The sequence below is a fragment of the Anomaloglossus baeobatrachus genome, chromosome 2 (assembly GCF_048569485.1).
Source record: "Anomaloglossus baeobatrachus isolate aAnoBae1 chromosome 2, aAnoBae1.hap1, whole genome shotgun sequence".
In the NCBI taxonomy this organism is placed as follows: Eukaryota; Metazoa; Chordata; class Amphibia; order Anura; family Aromobatidae; genus Anomaloglossus; species Anomaloglossus baeobatrachus.
In genome coordinates this window covers 357,370,548-357,395,618 of record NC_134354.1, presented here as the reverse complement: position 1 = coordinate 357,395,618, position 25,071 = coordinate 357,370,548, and the positions used below count along the sequence as shown (strand labels likewise).

General features: G+C 42.2%; 3 non-coding genes across 3 annotated transcripts; all 3 read left to right on the top strand.

The window, feature by feature from the left end:
- Positions 1–866: 866 nt before the first annotated feature.
- Positions 867–939, top strand: TRNAV-AAC (transfer RNA valine (anticodon AAC)). The gene has a single exon. It is a non-coding gene; the product is annotated as a tRNA-Val (tRNA).
- Positions 940–2,594: 1,655 nt separating this feature from the next.
- Positions 2,595–2,667, top strand: TRNAV-AAC (transfer RNA valine (anticodon AAC)). The gene has a single exon. It is a non-coding gene; the product is annotated as a tRNA-Val (tRNA).
- Positions 2,668–19,672: 17,005 nt separating this feature from the next.
- On the top strand, positions 19,673–19,745 carry TRNAV-AAC (transfer RNA valine (anticodon AAC)). The gene has a single exon. It is a non-coding gene; the product is annotated as a tRNA-Val (tRNA).
- Positions 19,746–25,071: the final 5,326 nt, after the last annotated feature.

The window sequence follows — 25,071 nt, the reverse complement described above, 5'->3', positions numbered from 1 at the left end:
TAAAACTGGTAAAATATGTAATAAAAATTGTAAATGTTTCATTAACCAAAAATACTTTCCTTCAGCAATAAAAAGGCCCCGTCAGTAACAATTCTGCTCTGCTAGCCAATACACAGTAACTTTCCATCAGGTTTCATAGAGTAGTGGTCATCACGTCTGCTTAACACGCAGAAGGTCCTGGGTTCAATCCCCAGTGAAACTCATGTGTTCTTGGTGTTGAAATAATCCCCTATCAACCTGCAGTATATAAAGTTCTTGGCTTTGTTGCCGAATAACGGGATGTTTTAGCTTCCATCACCAACAGAGCTACGAATTTGTTTTTTTCCCCTGGCGGTCAAAACTCGACTCTAATTGCCATTACTTTGCAGGATTTTAAAGGTTTCATAGTGTAGTGGTCATCACGTCTGCTTCACACGCAGAAGGTCCTGGGTTCCATCCCCAGTGAAACCAATTTGTTTTTGGTGTTGAAGTAATTTCCTATCGACTTGTAATATGTGAAATTCTTGGTTTCGTTGCCAAATGACAATACATTTTGGCTTCCATCACAAAGAGAACTACGATTTTGGGTTTCTTTTTTATTGACCATTTTAGCAGAAAACATAATCCCATATTATAAAAATGCTATTTGTTTCAAAATATATAGTTCCCATAAATACAAAAGCAAAAGACCAAACTATGGAGAAAAAAGTAACACATTCAATATAAACTTCAATTTAAGCAAAATCCCTTTGTAGGAATAAAACTGGTAAAATATGTAATAATAATTGTAAATGTTTCATTAACCAAAAATACTTTCCTTCAGCAATAAAAAGGCCCCGTCAGTCACAATTCTGCTCTGCTAGCCAATACACAGTAACTTTTCGGCAGGTTTCATAGTGTAGTGGTCATCACGTCTGCTTAACACGCAGAAGGTCCTGGGTTCAATCCCCAGTGAAACCAATCTGTTCTTAGTGTTGAAATAATACGCTATCCAACTCCAATATATGAAGTTCTCGGCTTTGTTGCCGAATGACGGGATGTTTTGGCTTCCATCACAAACAGAACTACAAATTATTTTTGTTTTTCCCCTGGCGGTCAAAACTCGTCTCTAAATGCCATTACTTTGCAGGATTTCACAGGTTTCATAGTGGAGTCGTCATCACGTCTACTTCACACGCAGAAGGTCCTGGGTTCAATCCCCAGTAAAATCAAGCCGTTTTCACTGTTGAAGTAATTTGCTATCAACCTGTAACATATGAAATTCTTTGTTTTGTTGCCAACTGATAATATATTTTGGCTTCCATCACCAAGAGAACTACGATTTTGGGTTTCTTTTTTATTGACCATTTTAGCAGAAAACATAATCCCATTTTAAAAAAATCCTGTTTGTTTCAAAATATATAGTTCCTTTAAATACAAAAGCAAACAACTAAACTATGTGGAAAAAAGTAACACATTCAATGTAAACTTCCTTTTAAGCAAAATCCCCTTGTAGGAATAAAACTGGTAAAATATGTAATAAAAATTGTAAATGTTTCATTAACCAAAAATACTTTCCTTCAGCAATAAAAAGGCCCCGTCAGTCACAATTCTTCTCTGCTAGCCAATACACAGTAACTTTCCATCAGGTTTCATAGAGTAGTGGTCATCACGTCTGCTTAACACGCAGAAGGTCCTGCATTCAATCCCCAGTAAAACCAATCTGTTCTTGGTGTTGAAATAATACTCAATTAAACTACAATATATGAAGTTCTTGGCTTTGTTGCTGAATGATGGGATGTTTTGGCTTCCATCCCCAACAGAGCTACGAATTTGTTTTTTTTTTCCCTGGCGGTCAAAACTCGTCTCTAATTGCCATTACTTTGCAGGCTTTCAAAGGTTTCATAGTGTAGTGGAAATCACGTCTGCTTTACATGCAGACGGTCCTCAGTTCAATCCCCAGTGAAACCCATGTGTTCTTGGTGTTTAAATAATCCTTTATCAACCTGCAGTATATAAAGTTCTTGGCTTTGTTGCCGAATAACGGGATGTTTTAGCTTCCATCACCAACAGAGCTACGAATTTGTTTTTTTTCCCCTGGCGGTTAAAACTCGTCTCTAATTGCCATTACTTTGCAGAATTTCAAAGGTTTCATAGTGTAGTGATCATCACGTCTGCTTCACACGCAGAAGGTCCTGGGTTCAATCCCCAGTGAAACCAATCTGTTTTTGGTGTTGAAGTAATTTCCTATCGACTTGTAATATGTGAAATTCTTGGTTTCGTTGCCAAATGACAATACATTTTGGCTTCCATCACAAAGAGAACTACGATTTTGGGTTTCTTTTTTATTGACCATTTTAGCAGAAAACATAATCCCATATTATAAAAATCCTATTTGTTTCAAAATATATAGTTCCCATAAATACAAAAGCAAAAGACCAAACTATGGAGAAAAAAGTAACACATTCAATATAAACTTCAATTTAAGCAAAATCCCTTTGTAGGAATAAAACTGGTAAAATGTGTAATAATAATTGTAAATGTTTCATTAACCAAAAATACTTTCCTTCAGCAATAAAAAGGCCCCGTCAGTCACAATTCTGCTCTGCTAGCCAATTCACAGCAACTTTTCATCAGGTTTCATAGTGTAGTGGTCATCATGTCTGCTTAACACGCAGAAGGTCCTGGGTTCAATCCCCAGTGAAACCAATCTGTTCTTAGTGTTGAAATAATACGCTATCCAACTACAATATATGAAGTTCTCGGCTTTGTTGCCGTGTGACGGGATGTTTTGGCTTCCATCACAAACAGAACTACAAATTATTATTTTTTTCCCCTGGTGGTCAAAACTCGTCTCTAAATGCCATTACTTTGCAGGATTTTACAGGTTTCATAGTGAAGTCGTCATCACGTCTACTTCACACGCAGAAGGTCCTGTTTTCAATCCCCAGTAAAAACAAGCCGTTTTCGCTGTTGAAGTAATTTGCTATCAACCTGTAACATATGAAATTCTTTGTTTTGTTGCCAACTGATAATATATTTTGGCTTTTATCCCCAAGAAAACTACGATTTTGGGTTTCTTTTTTATTGACCATTTTAGCAGAAAACATAATCCCATATTATAAAAATCCTGTTTGTTTCAAAATATATAGTTCCTTTAAATACAAAAGCAAACAACTAAACTATGTGGAAAAAAGTAACACATTCAATGTAAACTTCCTTTTAAGCAAAATCCCTTTGTAGGAATAAAACTGGTAAAATTTGTAATAAAAATTGTAAATGTTTCAATAACAAAAAATACTTTCCTTCAGCAATAAAAAGGCCCCGTCAGTCACATTTCTGCTCTGCTAGCCAATACACAGTAACTTTCCATCAGGTTTCATAGAGTAGTGGTCATCACGTCCGCTTAACACGCAGAAAGACCTGCGTTCAATCCCCAGTTAAACCAATCTGTTCTTGGTGTTAAAACAATACTCAATTAAACTACAATATATGAAGTTCTTGGCTTTGTTGCCGAATGATGGGAAGTAATTTGCTATTAACCTGTAACATATGAAATTCTTTCGTTTGTTGCCAACTGATAATATATTTTGGCTTCCATCACCAAGAGAACTACGATTTTGGGTTTCTTTTTTATTGACCATTTTAGCAGAAAACATAATCCCATATTATAAAAATCCTGTTTGCTTCAAAATATATAGTTCCTTTAAATACAAAATCAAACAACTAAACTATGTGGAAAAAAGTAACACATTCAATGTAAACTTCCTTTTAAGCAAAATCCCTTTGTAGGAATAAAACTGGTAAAATATGTAATAAAAATTGTAAATGTTTCATTAACCAAAAATACTTTCCTTCAGCAATAAAAAGGCCCCGTCAGTAACAATTCTGCTCTGCTAGCCAATACACAGTAACTTTCCATCAGGTTTCATAGAGTAGTGGTCATCACGTCTGCTTAACACGCAGAAGGTCCTGGGTTCAATCCCCAGTGAAACTCATGTGTTCTTGGTGTTGAAATAATCCCCTATCAACCTGCAGTATATAAAGTTCTTGGCTTTGTTGCCGAATAACGGGATGTTTTAGCTTCCATCACCAACAGAGCTACGAATTTGTTTTTTTCCCCTGGCGGTCAAAACTCGACTCTAATTGCCATTACTTTGCAGGATTTTAAAGGTTTCATAGTGTAGTGGTCATCACGTCTGCTTCACACGCAGAAGGTCATGGGTTCAATCCCCAGTGAAACCAATCTGTTTTTGGTGTTGAAGTAATTTCCTATCGACTTGTAATATGTGAAATTCTTGGTTTCGTTACCAAATGACAATACATTTTGGCTTCCATCACAAAGAGAACTACGATTTTGGGTTTCTTTTTTATTGACCATTTTAGCAGAAAACATAATCCCATATTATAAAAATTCTATTTGTTTCAAAATATATAGTTCCCATAAATACAAAAGCAAAAGTCCAAACTATGGAGAAAAAAGTAACACATTCAATATAAACTTCAATTTAAGCAAAATCCGTTTGTAGGAATAAAACTGGTAAAATATGTAATAATAATTGTAAATGTTTCATTAACCAAAAATACTTTCCTTCAGCAATAAAAAGGCCCCGTCAGTCACAATTCTGCTCTGCTAGCCAATACACAGTAACTTTTCGTCAGGTTTCATAGTGTAGTGGTCATCATTTCTGCTTAACACGCAGAAGGTCCTGGGTAGAGTTGAGCGCAGTTCGAGGTTCTCTAGTTCTAGGCTCGAGTGATTTTGGGGGCTGTTCGAGATTGAACTAGAACTCGAGCTTTTTGCAAAAGCTCGATAGTTCTAGATACGTTCAAGAACGGTTCTAGCAGCAAAAAGCAGGGCTTTTTACAGCTATAGTGTGCAGGAGTCATCGCTGGCAGCCTGCCACAAGCTGGTAACCAAGATATACATCGGGTATCCAACCAAAGCGCTTTGGTTAGTAACCCGATGTTTATCCTAGTTACGTGCAGGAAGCCCACACTTCCCCGCTCAGCTCGCTCCGCCCCCTCCTGCCCGCGGCATGTACACACGTACACACGTATACACACACACACACACACACACGGTCCTGCTCGGCTTACCTGCGGTCGGCCCGGGGGCAGCAGTCCTTGGCACTGGAAACTGTGGCTGCCGGCCCTTTAAGGCCCGCAGGCCACAGCGTTCACTGTGTTCTCCTGCATTGAGCATCATCTGTGGGCGGAGCTACCGCCCGGCGTCCTGCTCGGTCGCACAGATGAAGGAGTCACAGTGCCAGCCAGCGACCCCCAGCACATCGCTTCCCTCCGACGCTGTGTGGGCCCCATCTGCACCGTGACCTGATCAGTATGTGGGACATCACTCCCTCCCCGCCCCTCCCTGTCCCCCCTTGCGTGTGTGGGCCCCGGAGCCGCGTGTGTGGGCCCCGCAGAGCAAGGTGTGTGTTTGTATGTATGCATGCAGCAGAGCAGTATGCGTGTCTATATGTATGTATATATGCAGCAGAGCAGTATGCGTGTATGTATGTATGTATGTATATATGCAGTAGAGCAGTATGCGTGTCTGTATGTATGTATATATGCAGCAGAGCAGTATGCGTGTCTGTATGTACGCATGTATATATGCAGCAGAGCACTATACGTGTCTGTATGTATGTATATATATGCAGCAGAGCAGTATACGTGTCTGTATGTATGTATGTATATATGCAGCAGAGCAGTATGCGTGTCTGTATTTATGTATGTATATATGTAGCAGAGTAGTATGCGTGTCTGTATGTATGTATATATATATATATATATATATATATATATGCAGCAGAGCAATATGCGTGTCTGTCTGTATGTATGCATGTATGTATGCAGCAGAGCAGTATGCGTATCTGTATGTATGTATGTATATATGCAGCAGAGCAGTATGCGTGTCTGTATGTATGTATATATGCAGCAGAGCAGTATGCGTGTCTGTATGTATGTATGTATGTATATATGTAGCAGAGTAGTATGCGTGTCTGTATGTATGTATATATATATGCAGCAGAGCAATATGCGTGTCTGTCTGTATGTATGCATGTATGTATGCAGCAGAGCAGTATACGTGTCTGTATGTATGTATATATGTAGCAGAGTAGTATGCGTGTCTGTATGTATATATATATGCAGCAGAGCAATATGCGTGTCTGTATGTATGCATGTATGTATGCAGCAGAGCGGTATACGTGTCTGTATGTATGTATATATGTAGCAGAGCAGTATGCATGTCTGTATGTATGTATGTATGTATATATGCAGTAGAGCAGTATGCGTGTCTGTATGTATGTATATATGCAGCAGAGCAGTATGCGTGTCTGTATGTACGCATGTATATATGCAGCAGAGCACTATACGTGTCTGTATGTATGTATATATATGCAGCAGAGCAGTATACGTGTCTGTATGTATGTATGTATATATGCAGCAGGGCAGTATGCTTGTCTGTATGTATGAATATATGCAGCAGAGCAGTATGCGTGTCTGTATGTATGTATGTATATATGTAGCAGAGTAGTATGCGTGTCTGTATGTATGTATATATATATATATATATATATATATGCAGCAGAGCAATATGCGTGTCTGTCTGTATGTATGCATGTATGTATGCAGCAGAGCAGTATGCGTATCTGTATGTATGTATGTATATATGCAGCAGAGCAGTATGCGTGTCTGTATGTATGTATATATGCAGCAGAGCAGTATGCGTGTCTGTATGTATGTATGTATGTATATATGTAGCAGAGTAGTATGCGTGTCTGTATGTATGTATATATATATGCAGCAGAGCAATATGCGTGTCTGTCTGTATGTATGCATGTATGTATGCAGCAGAGCAGTATACGTGTCTGTATGTATGTATATATGTAGCAGAGTAGTATGCGTGTCTGTATGTATATATATATGCAGCAGAGCAATATGCGTGTCTGTATGTATGCATGTATGTATGCAGCAGAGCGGTATACGTGTCTGTATGTATGTATATATGTAGCAGAGCAGTATGCATGTCTGTATGTATGTATGTATGTATATATGCAGCAGAGCAGTATGCGTGTATGTATGTATATATGCAGCAGAGCAGTATGCGTGTCTGTATGTATGTATGTATATATGTAGCAGAGTAGTATGCGTGTCTGTATGTATATATATATGCAGCAGAGCAATATGCGTGTCTGTCTGTATGTATGCATGTATGTATGCAGTAGAGCAGTATACGTTTCTGTATGTATGTATATATGTAGCAGAGCAGTATGCGTGCATGTATATATATATATGCAGCAGAGCAGTATGCGTGTCTGTATATATGTATGTATATATGTAGCAGAGTAGTATGCGTGTCTGTATGTATGTATATATATATGCAGCAGAGCAATATGCGTGACTGTCTGTATGTATGCATGTATGTATGCAGCAGAGCAGTATGCGTGTCTGTATGTATGGATGCAGAGCAGTATGCGTGTCTTTCTGTATGTATGTATGTATGTATGCAGAAGAGCAGTATGCGTGTCTGTTTGTATGTATGTATGCATGTATGTATGCAGCAGAGCAGTATGCGTGTCTGTCTGTATGTATGTATGCAGCAGAGCAGTCTCTGTATGTATGCATATATGATGTGTATCTATGTATGTCAGTGTATATGACTGTATAGATTTGTCTGTTTATATGTGTTTTTGTGTGTTTGTCTTTAAATATGTATATGTACGTGTATGTATCTGTGTATGTGTGTGTGTCTGCGTGTTTATTGGGCCCACTGGGACTCTTCCGCCCGGGGCCCACAAAAACCTGGAGCCGGCCCTGCCTGCGGTGATGAAGTCCCGCCATCCCGACCTCAGCGCTGTCACTGTCCTTCATGGCCGCCGCTTGTCACATCACCTTCTCTCGCTTCCGACCCGAGACTGACTAGCGGTGACGTCACGGGCCTCTCGCGATTCTTGGCTGTGAAGGCGGCGGTCATTGAACTCAGTGACAGGGGCTGTCAGTGTGCTGGAGATCAGCGCAGGTAATGTACCTCGCTGACAGCAGCACTTGTCATCCCCTGCAGTGACCTGGGCTGACCCATTGATGTTAGCTCAGGTCACTGCACTGCTCTCCCAGCCAATGGGGAACATCCTGCTCTTCATTAACTGGGACAGTGTGGATCGTCATGGCAACCCCTTGGATTACACCAGACCTGGATTTGTTTTTCATTTTAATAAATTGGTTAAAGAGGGAATGTTTTGGGGAGTGTTTTTTCAAATAAAAATGTGTTTGTCGTCTATTTTTTTTTATTACTGACTGGGTTGGTGATGTCGGGTATCTGATAGACGCCTGACCTCACCAACCCCAGGGCTTAATGCCAGGTGACATTACACATCTGGTATTAACCCCATATATTACCCCGTTTGCCACCGCACCAGGGCGCGGGATGAGCTGGGGCGAAGCACCAGGATTGGCGCATCTAATGGATGCGCCACTTCTGGGGAGGCTGCGGCCTGCTATTTTTAGGCTGGGGAGAGTCCAATAACCATGGACCTCCCTAGTCTGAGAATATCAGGCCTCAGCTGTCTGCTTTACCTTGGCTGGTGATCCAATTTTGGGGGACCCCTACGTGTTTTTTTTTTAATTATTTATTTAATTTAAAATAACAGCGTGGGGTGCCTTCAGTTTTGGATTACCAGCCAAGGTGAGGTTGGCAGCTGTGGCCTGCAGGCTGCAGCCGTCTGCTTTACCCTAGCTGGCTACAAAACTAGGGGGAACCCTACGTCATTTTGTTTTCATTTTTTTGGCTAAATACAAAGCGAAGCACCCCTTAGTGCCACATGAAAGGCACCAAAGGGTGCTTCACTTTTTCTCCACTTTTTCTCCACTTCTTCTCCACTTCTTCTCCACTTCTTCTCCACTTTTTCTCCACTTTTTATCCATTTTTTTCTCCACTTTTTATCCATTTTTTTCTCCACTTTTTCTCCACTTTTTCTCCACTTTTTCTTCACTTTTTCTCCACTTTTTATCCATTTTTTCTCCACTTTTTCTCCACTTTTTCTCCGTTCGTTTTCTATAATCGGTCTACCCATTAGCTCTGCCATGCATAGTGTAGCTCTACACCTACTGCACATGTTACTTTATGATTGACATCTTTTTCGTACCAGAGCTGTCTAAGCCTACTCTGACCCCATATTTGTCATTACTATATTGTCCTTGTACTGTATTATGACATTTGTATCATGTGTTTCATTTCTTGCTGTGTTGCAATTTTTTTGCTACATCCCAATTGTACCTCTACATTGTTCGAGTTTATGTTATTGTTCTCTCACTCTTATGTGATACTGATTATTGTCATTTTTCATGATTACATGCAGATAAGTCCAATCTGACGAAGGCTCAGGCCGAAACGTGATTTGTAACTTGTTTTGGACAAAAACATATATGCTTATGAAAATTTTTTTTTCTTAATACGGACCAATAAAGAGTGATTTTGCATTACTATCCGTTGTGACTTACTGACTTAGTCTGGGAGATTTAGAGTGCCGAGGCTACTCACTAATTTTATCTATTATTACCTCTGAGCACCTATATACCAGTGAGCAGAGCTTCCTCTACAGTAGTTCTCCTGATTAGGCATGCCCTTACCTCATGAGCAAGGCATTGCAGCTTTGGTAGCAACCATTACGACATGGACTCTGCTGCTGTGGACCCGGGGAGAGTGAGTGCAGATTCATTGCACCCACACTCCTCACAAGAAGGGTCCGCACTCCTAGAAAATGGGGGATACGTTCCCTGAGTGTCTCCCCCCCATATTCTAGACGGTCCAGAGTCGTCGTGGGACCCCTTTATTTTTTTTCTTACAATAAATTGGTGAAAGAGGAAATGTTTTGGGGACTGTTTTTTCAAATAAATTTCTTTTGTCGATTTTTTTTTTTTGTTAGTACTGACAGTTTATGATAACAAAACATAACTCACATAAAGAGCCATTAATTTATGGGCACCAAGCCTGCCAAAATTAAGCAGGGGAGATGCCAGCACTACTCATTATGAGAATAATAAACAGGAGAACAAGAGTAAAGTGCAAAAGGTACATAATTTTTATTGAATACACAACAAGAAAAAGGTTATAATTAAAATGGTACACTACCAATAATTCCTAGGGATATCAATAATTAGGACTAAACCAGTTTCAATAGCCTATCCAGTGGATCAAAAGATTAACTAGTAGATATCTATATAAAAGGCGGCTATAGGCCTGGGAAGGTCCAGGTAGTTGGTATGAATATTCAGGAAATGGGGGGGCTGCTTTATAAGATATAAGGCATAGTCAGATCAAAACCATGGTTTCCCACCAGGTGTGGGTAGGAACTCGTGGTGATCCTGCTGGCAACGCTGTTGCTGAATACCAGTGCACAGCAGAATAGGAGATAACATACAATAACCATGTAACACAAGTGTGCAGGATAAGGGAATTCTCTTACCTAAGGTGCTGAAGTGCAATGCAAGCCAGTACAGGGCAGCCAGCCACGATAAAAAGCAGTCCCAATGAGATTAGGAAAATATCCCTAAGAGAAGCCAAAGGTCTCCATCCGACGCGCGTTTCGCGAGGATAGCTTTATCAAGGTGGAAAACCGAGGTAATAACCCCATGACCTACATGCCTCCTATATATCCCCCTCCTAATGTGGAATCAAACAGCTGGGTGGCTGGGAGTGACGTAGAAACCGGAAGTGACCTATCACACCTTGACAACAAGCTTTGATTAACACCATACCTCAAGGTGGTTAAAACCTGTTCAATCTAATCATCCATGGTGCGTCCAGGCTAATCTCTATTAAGCCGCTAGGTATTTAAGCCCAGAAGCCATAAACCAGATAAGCAGTATCGCTATCAGAGCTCCAGCCTGGTCTGTATGGTAACTACGGACGCACTTCCTGATAATAACAGGAAGTCATCATAAGTCCCTGGAGTGGCTTCTCACTAGCGCCGAATGAGTGACGTACAGGTTAGCCAATAGCAATCAAGTTAAAGATTTGTGCGGATTACCATACAGAGGGAAGATTCCACATGAACGCTGTGGGCGCGTCAGCCCCACAGACACGCCTCACCAGTCCCGGTCGATAGGAATAAAACCAAAAGCCACAAAAATATTCGTGATGTATCATACCATATAGACCTAACCTACACGATCAGGGCTGCTAACGAAAATGCCACCCAATTAGCATGGTAACTAGGGACGCTATTTATAGGTAGGGCCGGAAGTAGTCATGAGATCTAGAACGTACTTCTCCCGAGATTTAAATGCTACACAATTCAATCACTGATGGTCCAAAAGGAAAAATATATATCATCATCGGCCTTCATACCTGATGGAAAGGTCCCACGTGATTACTGGGGATGCGTCAACCCCACAACCACGCCCCACCATTCCCAATCAGGACGACAGAACCAAAAGGGACCAGGAAACCCCCCGTTGCGTCCTGAGCCCTGTCCCCACCAGCCACCTGGTCCGAGGGACGCGTATCCCCGGAGACAGAGTGTGCATGTGTGTCAGACAGGTGCCAAAGAACGCCCTGGGGGAATAATATAAATCCGAGCAATTAAAGTAGTTCACGATACATATCACAATATTGTTATTGTACAATTGAAAAGTGCCAAAGCTCAGGTAGATAATACCACATAAAAAATGAGGATCAGATGGAAGAGTGGTACAATTAAAATTACTCAAAAAGCCACTTGAGGACGTGCAGATAAATCTTCGATTTTTCTGAATCTTGAACGCGAAAAAGACCACCGGGGCTTGAAGATCGTAAAATTTTCGCCATAAGAGGATGGAATGATGATTCTTCAGGTATCCCAAATATGATATGTCCGGCGGAATTCCAAGTCGTAGACCAGCCAAACAACAATTAATCACCCAAACAGCATAGAGGAGGGATAGGTCTAAAAAGTAATGTATCAATAATTAATATCAGGTCAGAGATCACTACAAGGGTGAGCAAGGCATTGCTCATAGTAGTGCAAGGATAAAAATATAGATGACAAAACAATTAAAAACAACACTCATGAAAAACACAAACGATAAGGTTAAAAATAGGAATTACAGAAAAGGGAGACGAGAGGAGATTATGACGCTAAAAAGATATCAAATTATAGAAAGGACACGAAGCTAATGTTCTCATTGAGCCCATTAGGGGCCAAGGTGTCCAAAGTGGAGATCCATCGAGCCTCAACCTGAGCTAATCGTTTTTTCAAATCACCGCCACGAGACCCACCACGAACATGATCGATGCCCCGTATCTTAAGTCCAGACGGGTTACTCCCATGGAACTTATAAAAATGCCTAGGGAGTGTTTTCAGCGTGGTAGGATCAATGGTATCCTTAGCAGCACTGATGTCCCGCACATGCTCCCTCGTGCGTACCCTTAACTCACGTGAAGTGAGACCGACATACACGAGGGAGCACGGACACGTGGCGTAGTAGATAACATATGTAGTAGCACACGTAATATAACACCTGATGTCGAATGTCCTAGTGCCATTGGATGACATAAATGTGGAAGTGCGGATGATATTCTGGCAGGCCAAACACCGACCACATGGGAAACACCCAACCAAGGGGCCACGGGTACTGAAAGGGTTACGAATAGGTGGTACGTAATGGCTCCTTACCAGAATATCTCGAAGGTTTTTAGAACGACGAGCCGTCATAAGAGGACCAGGAGGGAGGACATCAGCCAGGACAGGATCTGATCGAAGAACAGGCCAGTGCTTGCTTAAAATTTCTCGCATGGTCTGCCAGTGGTCGTTGTGAGTGCCTATAAAACGAATAGGGGGATCAGTTTTTTGAGATTTAGGAGTATACTGAAGCAACTGCTGACGGGGGGTCCGCTTAGCACGTAAATATCCCTTCCGGACACAGCGATTGCTGTATCCTCGATCCCTGAATCGACCTCTGAGGTCGGCCGATTGTGACTCAAATGTCTCATCAGTGGAACAAATCCGCCTCGTTCTTAGGAACTGGCCAGTCGGGATGGCGCGTATTGTGGAAGATGTATGGGCAGATGATGCATGCAGCAGGGCATTGACTGAAGTGGATTTGCGATGGACACTAGTCTGAATCATCGACATAGGGTCCACCTCGATGTTAATATCCAAAAAGTCAATGCACCTGCTGCTATGCTTGTATGTTAATTTGATGTTAAATTTATTAGTATTCAAATGCCCCATAAATTCGTCGAGCTGCTCCACTGTGCCCTGCCAAAAAAACAAAACGTCATCAATATATCTAAGCCAGCACTGCACATGGGAGCTAAGCCTGGTGCCACCCTCGCCGAACACCAACCTCTCCCACATGCCGAGGAAGAGGTTGGCATACGCGGGGGCACAGGCCGCCCCCATGGCAGTGCCGCGCTGCTGCAGATAAAATTGGTCCTTAAAAATAAAAAAATTATGTGTAAGGACAAAGTGGAGCAGCTCAAGGATAAATTTATTAAGTTCGCCATCCCGACTGCCCATCTCCAGAAAAAGGCGGGTGGCCTCCAAACCATCAAGGTGGGAAATGCAAGTGTACAGGCTCTCCACATCAGCCGTAACAATCAGCATGTTATGATCCATAAAGATGCCGTCGATCCGCCGGAGCACGTCAGTCGTGTCGCGGACATAGGAGGGCAAGGTTTCTACTAGGGGCATCAGATGGTAATCGATGAATTTGCAGATGGGGTCACACAAGCCTCCTATGCCGGACACGATGGGGCGCCCCGGAGGGCAGAGGGCATCTTTATGGATTTTCGGTAACAAATAAAAAGTGGGTATCTTAGGATATTTGGTGGAGAGCCCGCACGCTATTTTGTTAGTAATTAGGCCGACCTCAGATGCCGACTCAAGGATCTTGGATAGGTCAAGAGAAAAGGACTGCACAGGATTGTATGATAACTTAGAATAAGTACTCCTGTCGCGCAGCTGCCTCAAAGCCTCCTTCTCATAATTTTCTACTGCCCAGATCACAATGTTTCCCCCCTTGTCCGCTGGTTTTATTACTATATCCGATATATTGTTTAGCTCCTCTAGCGCTAGTCTCTGTCTATAAGTGAGATTATCATGCCGTCTCCGCGATGGAAGTTGTTTAAGGTCACTAGACACTAGGCGGGTGAAAATCTCAATAGCTGGACAAAGAGACAAGGGGGGAAAACTTGTGGATCTGGGCAGTAGTGATCTGGGAAACACACCTACTGTAGCACTGGACTGTTCTTCAAGCAGGTCCTCCAGTACCTGCAGAGCCTCCCTCTCCGCGGGACTATCCAAGCCCGTGTTGTCCCGTCTGTGGTGAAGTTTCTTAAGTATCAGCTTGCGTGCAAAAAGGTGGGTATCTTTTAAAGCTGTAAAGAAATCAAAATTGTTGACAGGGGAAAAGGTTAGACCCCTTGACAATACCTCCAACTGATCATTGGAGAGTACATGTGTAGAGAGGTTAATCACCTGGAGTCTATTCCTTCCCCCCTGTCTGGTGGCCTGTTGCTTGTTGCGGGTAGTTTTTACTCGGGCACCAACAATTGATTCAGCCTCACTACCGCCGCCCGATGCCTCCGATGACTCGCCAAGCGAAGTGAGGGATGACAGGGAAGCGGACTGACCGCGAGAAATGGTTCTACCTCGAGGGCCTGTTCTGGATCTGGTCTGCCATCTGTATGCAGTGGAACCGGCATAGTCGCCCAAATCTCTGTTGAATTTTTTCAATTTTTGACCACAGACCTCTTTCTCCAGTTTGGACAGCTCTTTTTCAATTTCGGCCTCCATCCCAAGGACAGCATCAGCTGTACATTTACTCTTAATGGTTTTCTCAAGCTCCTCTAATTCAACCTCCATAGTGGAGAGAGTTGTTGTATTATGTTCCTTCAACAGAGACAAAAATCCCAAGGAGCATGTTTGGGCCAGACACTCCCACCTCTCAAGGAAGGAAGGGTCTTCCACCGGAAAGGATGGGAATATCTGAACCCGCAGGCCCTGAGGGATCATGTCTCTATCAAGGTATTTAGAGAGCAATGCACGGTTCCAACAGATTCTCAATCTCCTTTTCAGTAATTCCTTATATTTAAAAATCAAAATATCACAATTGGGCGAATTGACATCATTAGTGGTATCCTTGTTGTGGTCATTCAGAACATTATCGAAATGTACTGACCAGGCCCGATCACGGGCGCGAAAATCCATGCTTGAATGCGAGTAATCTGTGAGAAGCACAGGAACACATATTAACAAAACATAACTCACATAAAGAGCCATTAATTTATGGGCACCAAGCCTGCCAAAATTAAGCAGGGGAGATGCCAGCACTACTCATTATGAGTAATCTTTAACTTGATTGCTATTGGCTAACCTGTATGTCACTCATTCGGCGCTAGTGAGAAGCCACTTCAGGGACTTATGACGACTTCCTGTTATTATCAGGAAGTGCGTCTGTAGTTACCATACAGACCGGGCTGGAGCTCTGAAAGCGATACTGCTTATCTGGTTTATGGCTTCTGGGCTTAAATACCTAGTGGCTTAATAGAGATTAGCCTGGACGCACCATGGATGATTAGATTGAACAGGTTTTAACCACCTTGAGGTATGGTGTTAATCAAAGCTTGTTGTCAAGGTGTGATAGGTCACTTCCGGTTTCTACGTCACTCCCAGCCACCCAGCTGTTTGATTCCACATTAGGAGGGGGATATATAGGAGGCATGTAGGTCATGGGGTTATTACCTCGGTTTTCCACCTTGATAAAGCTATCCTCGCGAAACGCGCGTCGGATGGAGACCTTTGGCTTCTCTTAGGGATATTTTCCTAATCTCATTGGGACTGCTTTTTATCGTGGCTGGCTGCCCTGTACTGGCTTGCATTGCACTTCAGCACCTTAGGTAAGAGAATTCCCTTATCCTGCACACTTGTGTTACATGGTTATTGTATGTTATCTCCTATTCTGCTGTGCACTGGTATTCAGCAACAGCGTTGCCAGCAGGATCACCATGAGTTCCTACCCACACCTGGTGGGAAACCATGGTTTTGATCTGACTATGCCTTATATCTTATAAAGCAGCCCCCCCATTTCCTGAATATTCATACCAACTACCTGGACCTTCCCAGGCCTATAGCCGCCTTTTATATAGATATCTACTAGTTAATCTTTTGATCCACTGGATAGGCTATTGAAACTGGTTTAGTCCTAATTATTGATATCCCTAGGAATTATTGATAGTGTGCCATTTTAATTATAACCTTTTTCTTGTTGTGTATTCAATAAAAATTATGTACCTTTTGCACTTGACAGTTTATAATGTTGGGTATCTAATAGACGCCATAACATCACAAACTGCTGGGCTTGATCTCAGGTGACTTTACAGCTAGTATCAACCCGATTTATTACCCCGTTTGCCACTGCACCAGGGCACGGGATGAGCTGGGGTGAAGCGCCAGGATTGGCGCATCTAGTGGATGCGCCACGTCTGGGGTGCCTGCGGCCTGCTATTTTTAGGCTGTGAAGGCCCAATAACTATGTACCTTCCCACCCTGAGAATACCAGACCACAGCTGTCCGCTTTACCTTGGCTGGTGATCCAATTTGGGGGGGACCCTACTTTTATTGTGTAATTATTAATATTTATAAAATAATTATAAAAAAGAGCCTGAGGGGACCTCCACATTGGATCCCCAACCACGGTAAAGCTGCCAGCTGTGGTTTTCAGGCTACAGCCGTCTGCTTTACCCTAGCTGGCTATCAAAAATGGGGGGACCCAACGTCATTTTTTTTTTAACTATTTTTTAAATAGAAAAAATTAATGGGCTTCCCTGTATTTTGATTGCCAACCAAGGTAACGGCAGGCAGACTGGGGTGGCAACCCATAGCTGTCTGCTTTATCTGCGCTGAGAATCAAAAATACCGCGGAGCGCTACGTCATTTTTTTAAAGATTTATTTTTACAGCACTGTGATGTCCAGCAATCAAAATACAGGGAAGCCCATTTTGTTTTTAGTTAATTAAATAAATAATTAAAAAAATATATATGGGCTCCCGCTGCATTTTTTGTATTGCTAGGTAAGGGTAATCCAAGCAGCTACTGGCTGCTAACCCCCACTGCTTGGTGTTACCTTCACTGGCAATGGAAAATGTGCTGCGGATTCCAATCCCCAGCTGCCTAGTTGTACCTGGCTGGACACAAAAATGGGGCGAAGCCTACGTCATTTGTTTTCTAATTATTTAATGAAATTCATGAAATAATAAAAAAAGGGCTTCCCTTTATTTTTGGTTCCCAGCCGGGTACAAATAGGCAACTGGGGGTTGGGGGCAGCCGTACCTGCCTGCTGTACCTGGCTAGCATACAAAAATATGGCGAAGCCCACATAATTTTTTCAGGGGGCAAAAAACTTCTGCATACAGTCCTGGATGGAGTATGCTGAGCCTTGTAGTTCTGCAGCTGCTGTGTGTCTGTATGAAGAAGAGCAGACAGCAGCTGCAGAACTACAAGGCTCAGCGTACTCCATCCAGGACTGTATGCAGAATTTTTTTGCCCACCAAAAAAATGACGTGGGCTTCGCCATATTTTTGTATGCTAGCAAGGTACAGCAGGCAGCCACGGGCTGCCTCCAACCCCCAGTTGCCTATTTGTACCCGGCTGGGAACCAAAAATATAGGGAAGCCCCTTTTTTTTAATTATTTCACTTATTTCATGAAATAATTAAAAAACAAATGACGTGGGCTTCGCCCCATTTTTTGTGTCCAGCCGGGTACAACTAGGCAGCTGGGGATTGGAATCCGCAGCACAGGTTAGCCCGAGGTTTCTGGGCGCCTCTGCTGCGAATTTCAGTCCGCAGTCGTCCCAGAAAATGGCGCTCTCATAGAAGCGCCATCATCTGGCGCTGTATCCAACTCTTCCAACAGCCCTGAAGCCGGGTGGCTTGTTGGGTAATCATGAGTTAATACTGGCTTTGTTTTACTAGCCAGTATTAAGCCAGAGATTCTTAATGTCAGGCACGTTTGACCCGGCCATTAAGAATCTCCAAAAAAGGGTTAAAAAAAAACACCACACAGAGAAAAAAATACTTTAATAGAAATAAATACACAGACACATTAGAGACTCCATCTTTATTACCCCCTGTCAGCCCTCCATGATCCTGCTCTTCTGTCTTCTTTCTTTCTAGTGTAGTAGTAGTGACGACTGTAGTGAGGATGAGGTTCACCAGCTCATCACTTGGGGCTGAGGAACCTCATCCTCACTACAATCCTCACTAGTGTAGTAGTAGTGACGATCGTAGTGAGGATGAGTTTACCCAGCTCATCACTTTGGGCTGAGAAACCTCATCCTCACTACAATCCTCACTACAATCGGGAAGAAGCGTGCAGCCTTCACTCCGTGAGTGATCAGTGCTGGCTGTCACCGGTAACAGCGGTAACACTGACAGACACGTTACCATAGCAACGGTGCTCTCGGAGCCGCGGTTAGCGGTGACGTCACCGCTAACTGCGTTGCTATGGCAACGTTGATCTCCGTTAATGACCGGCTGTGTCAGCCGGTCCCTAACGGAACGGGGAGTCGACAGTGTGCTAGAGCATGTCGCCGGTACACGGCGATACACATATGTGCACCGTGTACCGGAGAGATGCACTCGCAGGTCCTACATGACGCGTCATAGTCATGTGACCAGTCTATAGCCAATGAGATAATAGCCACGTGACTGGTCACATGGCTATTTTGACGTCATGATAGGTCCTGCATCTCTGCTGGCAGTGCTGGTCACGGGGAGGATTCAGCGATCATCGGATGGAATAGTGGCAGGAGACAGAGTACAGGAGGGATCGCGGGGACCGGTAAGTGTTATGGCAATGTTTATTAACTGTTTGTGTACATTTATAATTCATTTTTATGTGTTTGTGATTGCCTCCCATTATAGCCTATTGGTTCGAGTTCGGTTCGTCGAACGTTCGACGAACCGAACTCGAACGGGACCCTCGTTCGGCGAACCGACTCGAGCCGAACCGCGACCGGTTCGCTCATCTCTAGTCCTGGGTTCAATCCCCAGTGAAACCAATCTGTTCTTAGTGTTGAAATAATACGCTATCCAACTACAATATATGAAGTTCTCGGCTTTGTTGCCGAATGACGGGATGTTTTGGCTTCCATCCCCAACAGAGCTACGAATTTGTTTTTTTTTCCCTGGCGGTCAAAACTCGACTCTAATTGCCATTACTTTGCAGGATTTCAAAGGTTTCATAGTGTAGTGGTCATCACATCTGCTTCACACGCAGAAAGTCCTGGGTTCAATCCCCAGTGAAATCAATCTGTTTTTGGTGTTGAAGTAATTTCCTATCGACTTGTAATATGTGAAATTCTTGGTTTCGTTGCCAAATGACAATACATTTTGGCTTCCATCACAAAGAGAACTACGATTTTGGGTTTCTTTTTTATTGACCATTTTAGCAGAAAACATAATCCCATATTATAAAAATCCTATTTGTTTCAAAATATATAGTTCCCATAAATACAAAAGCAAAAGACCAAACTATGGAGAAAAAAGTAACACATTCAATATAAACTTCAATTTAAGCAAAATCCCTTTGTAGGAATAAAACTGGTAAAATATGTAATAATAATTGTAAATGTTTCATTAACCAAAAATACTTTCCTTCAGCAATAAAAAGGCCCCGTCAGTCACAATTCTGCTCTGCTAGCCAATACACAGTAACTTTTCGTCAGGTTTCATAGTGTAGTGGTCATCACGTCTGCTTAACACGCAGAAGGTCCTGGGTTCAATCCCCAGTGAAACCAATCTGTTCTTAGTGTTGAAATAATATGCTATCCAACTACAATATATGAAGTTCTCGGCTTTGTTGCCGAATTACGGGATGTTTTGGCTTCCATCACAAACAGAACTACAAATTATTTTTTTTTTCCCCTGGCAGTCAAAACACGTCTCTAAATGCCATTCCTTTGCAGGATTTCACAGGTTTCATAGTGGAGTCGTCATCACGTCTACTTCACACGCAGAAAGTCCTGGGTTCAATCCCCAGTAAAAACAAGTCGTTTTCGCTGTTGAAGTAATTTGCTATCAACCTGTAACAGATGGAATTCTTCGTTTTGTTGCCAACTGATAATATATTTTGGCTTCCATCACCAAGAGAACTACGATTTTGGGTTTATTTTTTATTGACCATTTTAGCAGAAAACATAATCCCATATTATAAAAATCCTGTTTGTTTCAAAATATATAGTTCCTTTAAATACAAAAGCAAACAACTAAACTACGTGGAAAAAAGTAACACATTCAATGTAATAAAAAAATTTTGTTTAAAAGAACTGAGAGTCCTCAGTGGTTGATACCTTTTAATGGCTAACTGAAAAGATGGTAATAATTGCAAGCTTTCGAGACTACTCAGGTCTCTTCATCAGGCATGGTATAACACAAAATCTGAAGAGTCACATATTTATACACAACAGGACATAGAATGGGGCAGTAAAAAAAAAAAGAACCAAAAAACAAGTTATATAAAACAGAACTGTCTCTATGGCAGGGGGCAAACTGTTGTGGCCATAAATTTTGCTGCAGTTCAGTGTGAAAGTTTTATTGTCCTCTGATAAGGGTCTGGTCCGGGCTGTGACACGCTCGGATGGTCAGAGGAGCACATCTTTTAACTGATGTAAAAAGACATGAATCCATGAGACACATTCATCCCTGCTCTGAATGTGTCAAAGGTCATCATAAGTTTGTATTCCCAAAGTCTCCTGTCTCTCTGGGACTTGAAGTTTCCTTTCAATACCAGCAATTTCATGTCCATGATGCTGTGGTCTGAGTTACAAAAATGTTTGACCACAGGTAGATCCATCCTTTTTTCTCTAATTGTGTGGCGGTGAGAATTCATCCTTGTCCTGAGCTGTTGTCCTGTCTCCCCTACATACAGACCCCCAGTGGGACATTTGGTACATATAATTAAGTACACCACATTGGTTGTGGTGCAGCTGAAGGTACCTGGGATCTTGTAGTCCTGATGTGATCTGGGAATCTTTATCTTGTCCGTTGTCAATATTAATGGACAGGTCTTACATTTTTTCTGGTTGCAGGGAAATGTTCCTGTTGGTGTTGGAGAGGACAGGGAGCTTCTGACAATGATGCTTCTTAGATTTGGGGGCTGTCTAAAACACAGAAGTGGGGGGTCTGGAAAAATAGATTTTAACCGGGCATCTTTTTGCAGTAATGGTTGTAGTTTCCGTGCAGCTCCTCTAAACACCTCCAGATGTGGATTGTAGGTGACTACAAGAGGGACCCGGGTGTTTTCTTCTTTAGTTTTATAATGTAGGAGATGGTTTCTTGATATTCTGGTGGCTCTTGTAATCTGGTTTTCAATTGTTCTTGGGTGGTAGCCTTGATTCAGAAAGGTCTTTCTGAGGCCCTCAAGGTGATTGTCTCTATCTGTACTGTTGGAACATATCCGATTATACCTGATAGCCTGGCTGTATACAATAGAGTTTTTTATGTGTTTTGGATGAAAACTGTCCCATTTCAGGTATGTTGGACGGTCAATTGGCTTCTTGTACAGGGATGTCTCTATTTCATTGTTCCGTAGTTTAATGATGGTGTCCAAGAAGTTGATTTCCGTGCAGGAGTAGCTGAGTGTTAAGTTGATGGTGGGATGAAACTGATTAAAGTGTTCATGGAAGGTCTTCAGCTGCTCCTCAGACTCTGTCCAGATGATTAAAATATCGTCAATGTAACGGTAGTAGGCCAGAGGCCTGATAGGACAAGAGGATAAAAAGTCACTCTCAAGCTTGGCCATGAAAAGATTTGCATATTGTGGTGCCATTTTGCTTCCCATTGCAGTCCCAGTCTCCTGTAGATATATGTCATTGTCAAATGCAAAGTAATTATGGGTGAGGATGAATTTTGTAAGCTTCACCACAGAATTGGCATCAGTTCCTGTATTTTCGAGGAAAATTTTGCAAGCATTTAATCCATCCTGGTGTGGAATGTTCGAGTACAAGGATTCCACATCCATGGTGGCAAGGATGGTTCCCTCTGGAAGAGGACCTATTGCTGATAGTTTTTTCAATAGGTCAGTAGTGTCCTGGATGTAGCTGGTTGTATCCCTTACCAAGGGTTTAAGGATACCCTCTACCCATCCAGAGACTTGTTCAGTGAGGGTGCCCACACATGAAATGATGGGTCTTCCTGGGTTTCCAGATTTGTGAATTTTGGGAAGCATGTAGAATGTGCCTATTCTTGGACTCACCGGTATCAGTTCATCAGTTCTTATGGATATGTCAGGCAGACAAGAGGCCAACTTGTTAAGTTCCTTGTAATAGTCCTGTGTGGGGTCAGACTCCAATTTCTTATAGTAGCGTGTGTCCATCAGTTGTCTGTGTGCTTCCTTCATGTAGTCTGATCTGTTCATCATGACTATTGCACCCCCCTTGTCTGCAGGTTTAATGATGATTTCTTTGTTGGTTTTCAAAGATTTTATGGCCCTTCTCTCCTGGGCACTGATGTTGGATGGTTGCCTCCTGTGTGTGTCTAGGAAAGTGGATTTTACCAAATGTCTGAAAGTGTTTATATAGTTATCCAGATGAGGGTTGCGTCCTGGTGGAGGTGTCCAATCTGATCTTTTCTTGGTTGTCAAGATCCGTCTTCCTTCAGTCTGGGTGGATTCTGAAACATCTGCATCGCTAAAATATTCCCTTAGACGTAGTCTCCTGAAGTAATCTTCCATGTCGCTGCAGAGTTCAATTTTGTCTAGAGCTTTAGTAGGACAAAATGAGAGTCCTTTAGAAAGCACAGCAAGTTCCACTTTGTTTGGTTTGTAATCCGAGAGATTGATAACACAGTTAGATGCATTTTTGCCTTGAATGGAGTGGTTGTCCAAGTTGTCAGATTTTGGCTTTGTTCTCCACCTGTTTGTATTAAGTCCTGAGTTGAGGCGCAGTCTATGTAGCTTCTTTTCCTTGTTGTGGATCAGAAGGGTTCGTAGTCTGTAATAGTATTGTTGTACTTTTTGTTCTGTGCTTTCTGGTAGTGTCTTCCTTTGTGTTTCAAATTCTCTCTGGATTTTACTCTTGATGCTGTAGAAGACATGCAAAAGGTGGTTCCTTAGTCTCTCAGAAGTCCTGTGACAAAGGTTTTGTGCATAATGGGTATTGTAGGTATGTAGAATTGGGTTTGTAATCCAGAGTCCTTTGGGGATCAGATTCTCCTTTTTGCATTTGGATAAGAAAAATATGTCGCTGTCCAGTTGTGCGCGTTTCTTCAGAAGTAACTTTAGTTCCATAAAGATGCGGTACATTCTGGTATCCTCCATTTTGATACAAGTAAAATATATCTTTGTACCGTGTTAGCCAGTAGAGATAAAAAAATTTTGTTTAAAAGAACTGAGAGTCCTCAGTGGTTGATACCTTTTAATGGCTAACTGAAAAGATGGTAATAATTGCAAGCTTTCGAGACTACTCAGGTCTCTCCATCAGGCATGGTATAACACAAAATCTGAAGAGTCACATATTTATACACAACAGGACATAGAATGGGGCAGTAAAAAAAAAAAGAACCAAAAAACAAGTTATATAAAACAGAACTGTCTCTATGGCAGGGGGCAAACTGTTGTGGCCATAAATTTTGCTGCAGTTCAGTGTGAAAGTTTTATTGTCCTCTGATAAGGGTCTGGTCCGGGCTGTGACACGCTCGGATGGTCAGAGGAGCACATCTTTTAACTGATGTAAAAAGACATGAATCCATGAGACACATTCATCCCTGCTCTGAATGTGTCAAAGGTCATCATAAGTTTGTATTCCCAAAGTCTCCTGTCTCTCTGGGACTTGAAGTTTCCTTTCAATACCAGCAATTTCATGTCCATGATGCTGTGGTCTGAGTTACAAAAATGTTTGGCCACAGGTAGATCCATCCTTTTTTCTCTAATTGTGTGGCGGTGAGAATTCATCCTTGTCCTGAGCTGTTGTCCTGTCTCCCCTACATACAGACCCCCAGTGGGACATTTGGTACATATAATTAAGTACACCACATTGGTTGTGGTGCAGCTGAAGGTACCTGGGATCTTTTAGTCCTGATGTGATCTGGGAATCTTTATCTTGTCCGTTGTCAATATTAATGGACAGGTCTTACATTTTTTCTGGTTGCAGGGAAATGTTCCTGTTGGTGTTGGAGAGGACAGGGAGCTTCTGACAATGATGCTTCTTAGATTTGGGGGCTGTCTAAAACACAGAAGTGGGGGGTCTGGAAAAATAGATTTTAACCGGGCATCTTTTTGCAGTAATGGTTGTAGTTTCCGTGCAGCTCCTCTAAACACCTCCAGATGTGGATTGTAGGTGACTACAAGAGGGACCCGGGTGTTTTCTTCTTTAGTTTTATAATGTAGGAGATGGTTTCTTGATATTCTGGTGGCTCTTGTAATCTGGTTTTCAATTGTTCTTGGGTGGTAGCCTTGATTCAGAAAGGTCTTTCTGAGGCCCTCAAGGTGATTGTCTCTATCTGTACTGTTGGAACATATCCGATTATACCTGATAGCCTGGCTGTATACAATAGAGTTTTTTATGTGTTTTGGATGAAAACTGTCCCATTTCAGGTATGTTGGACGGTCAATTGGCTTCTTGTACAGGGATGTCTCTATTTCATTGTTCCGTAGTTTAATGATGGTGTCCAAGAAGTTGATTTCCGTGCAGGAGTAGCTGAGTGTTAAGTTGATGGTGGGATGAAACTGATTAAAGTGTTCATGGAAGGTCTTCAGCTGCTCCTCAGACTCTGTCCAGATGATTAAAATATCGTCAATGTAACGGTAGTAGGCCAGAGGCCTGATAGGACAAGAGGATAAAAAGTCACTCTCAAGCTTGGCCATGAAAAGATTTGCATATTGTGGTGCCATTTTGCTTCCCATTGCAGTCCCAGTCTCCTGTAGATATATGTCATTGTCAAATGCAAAGTAATTATGGGTGAGGATGAATTTTGTAAGCTTCACCACAGAATTGGCATCAGTTCCTGTATTTTCGAGGAAAATTTTGCAAGCATTTAATCCATCCTGGTGTGGAATGTTCGAGTACAAGGATTCCACATCCATGGTGGCAAGGATGGTTCCCTCTGGAAGAGGACCTATTGCTGATA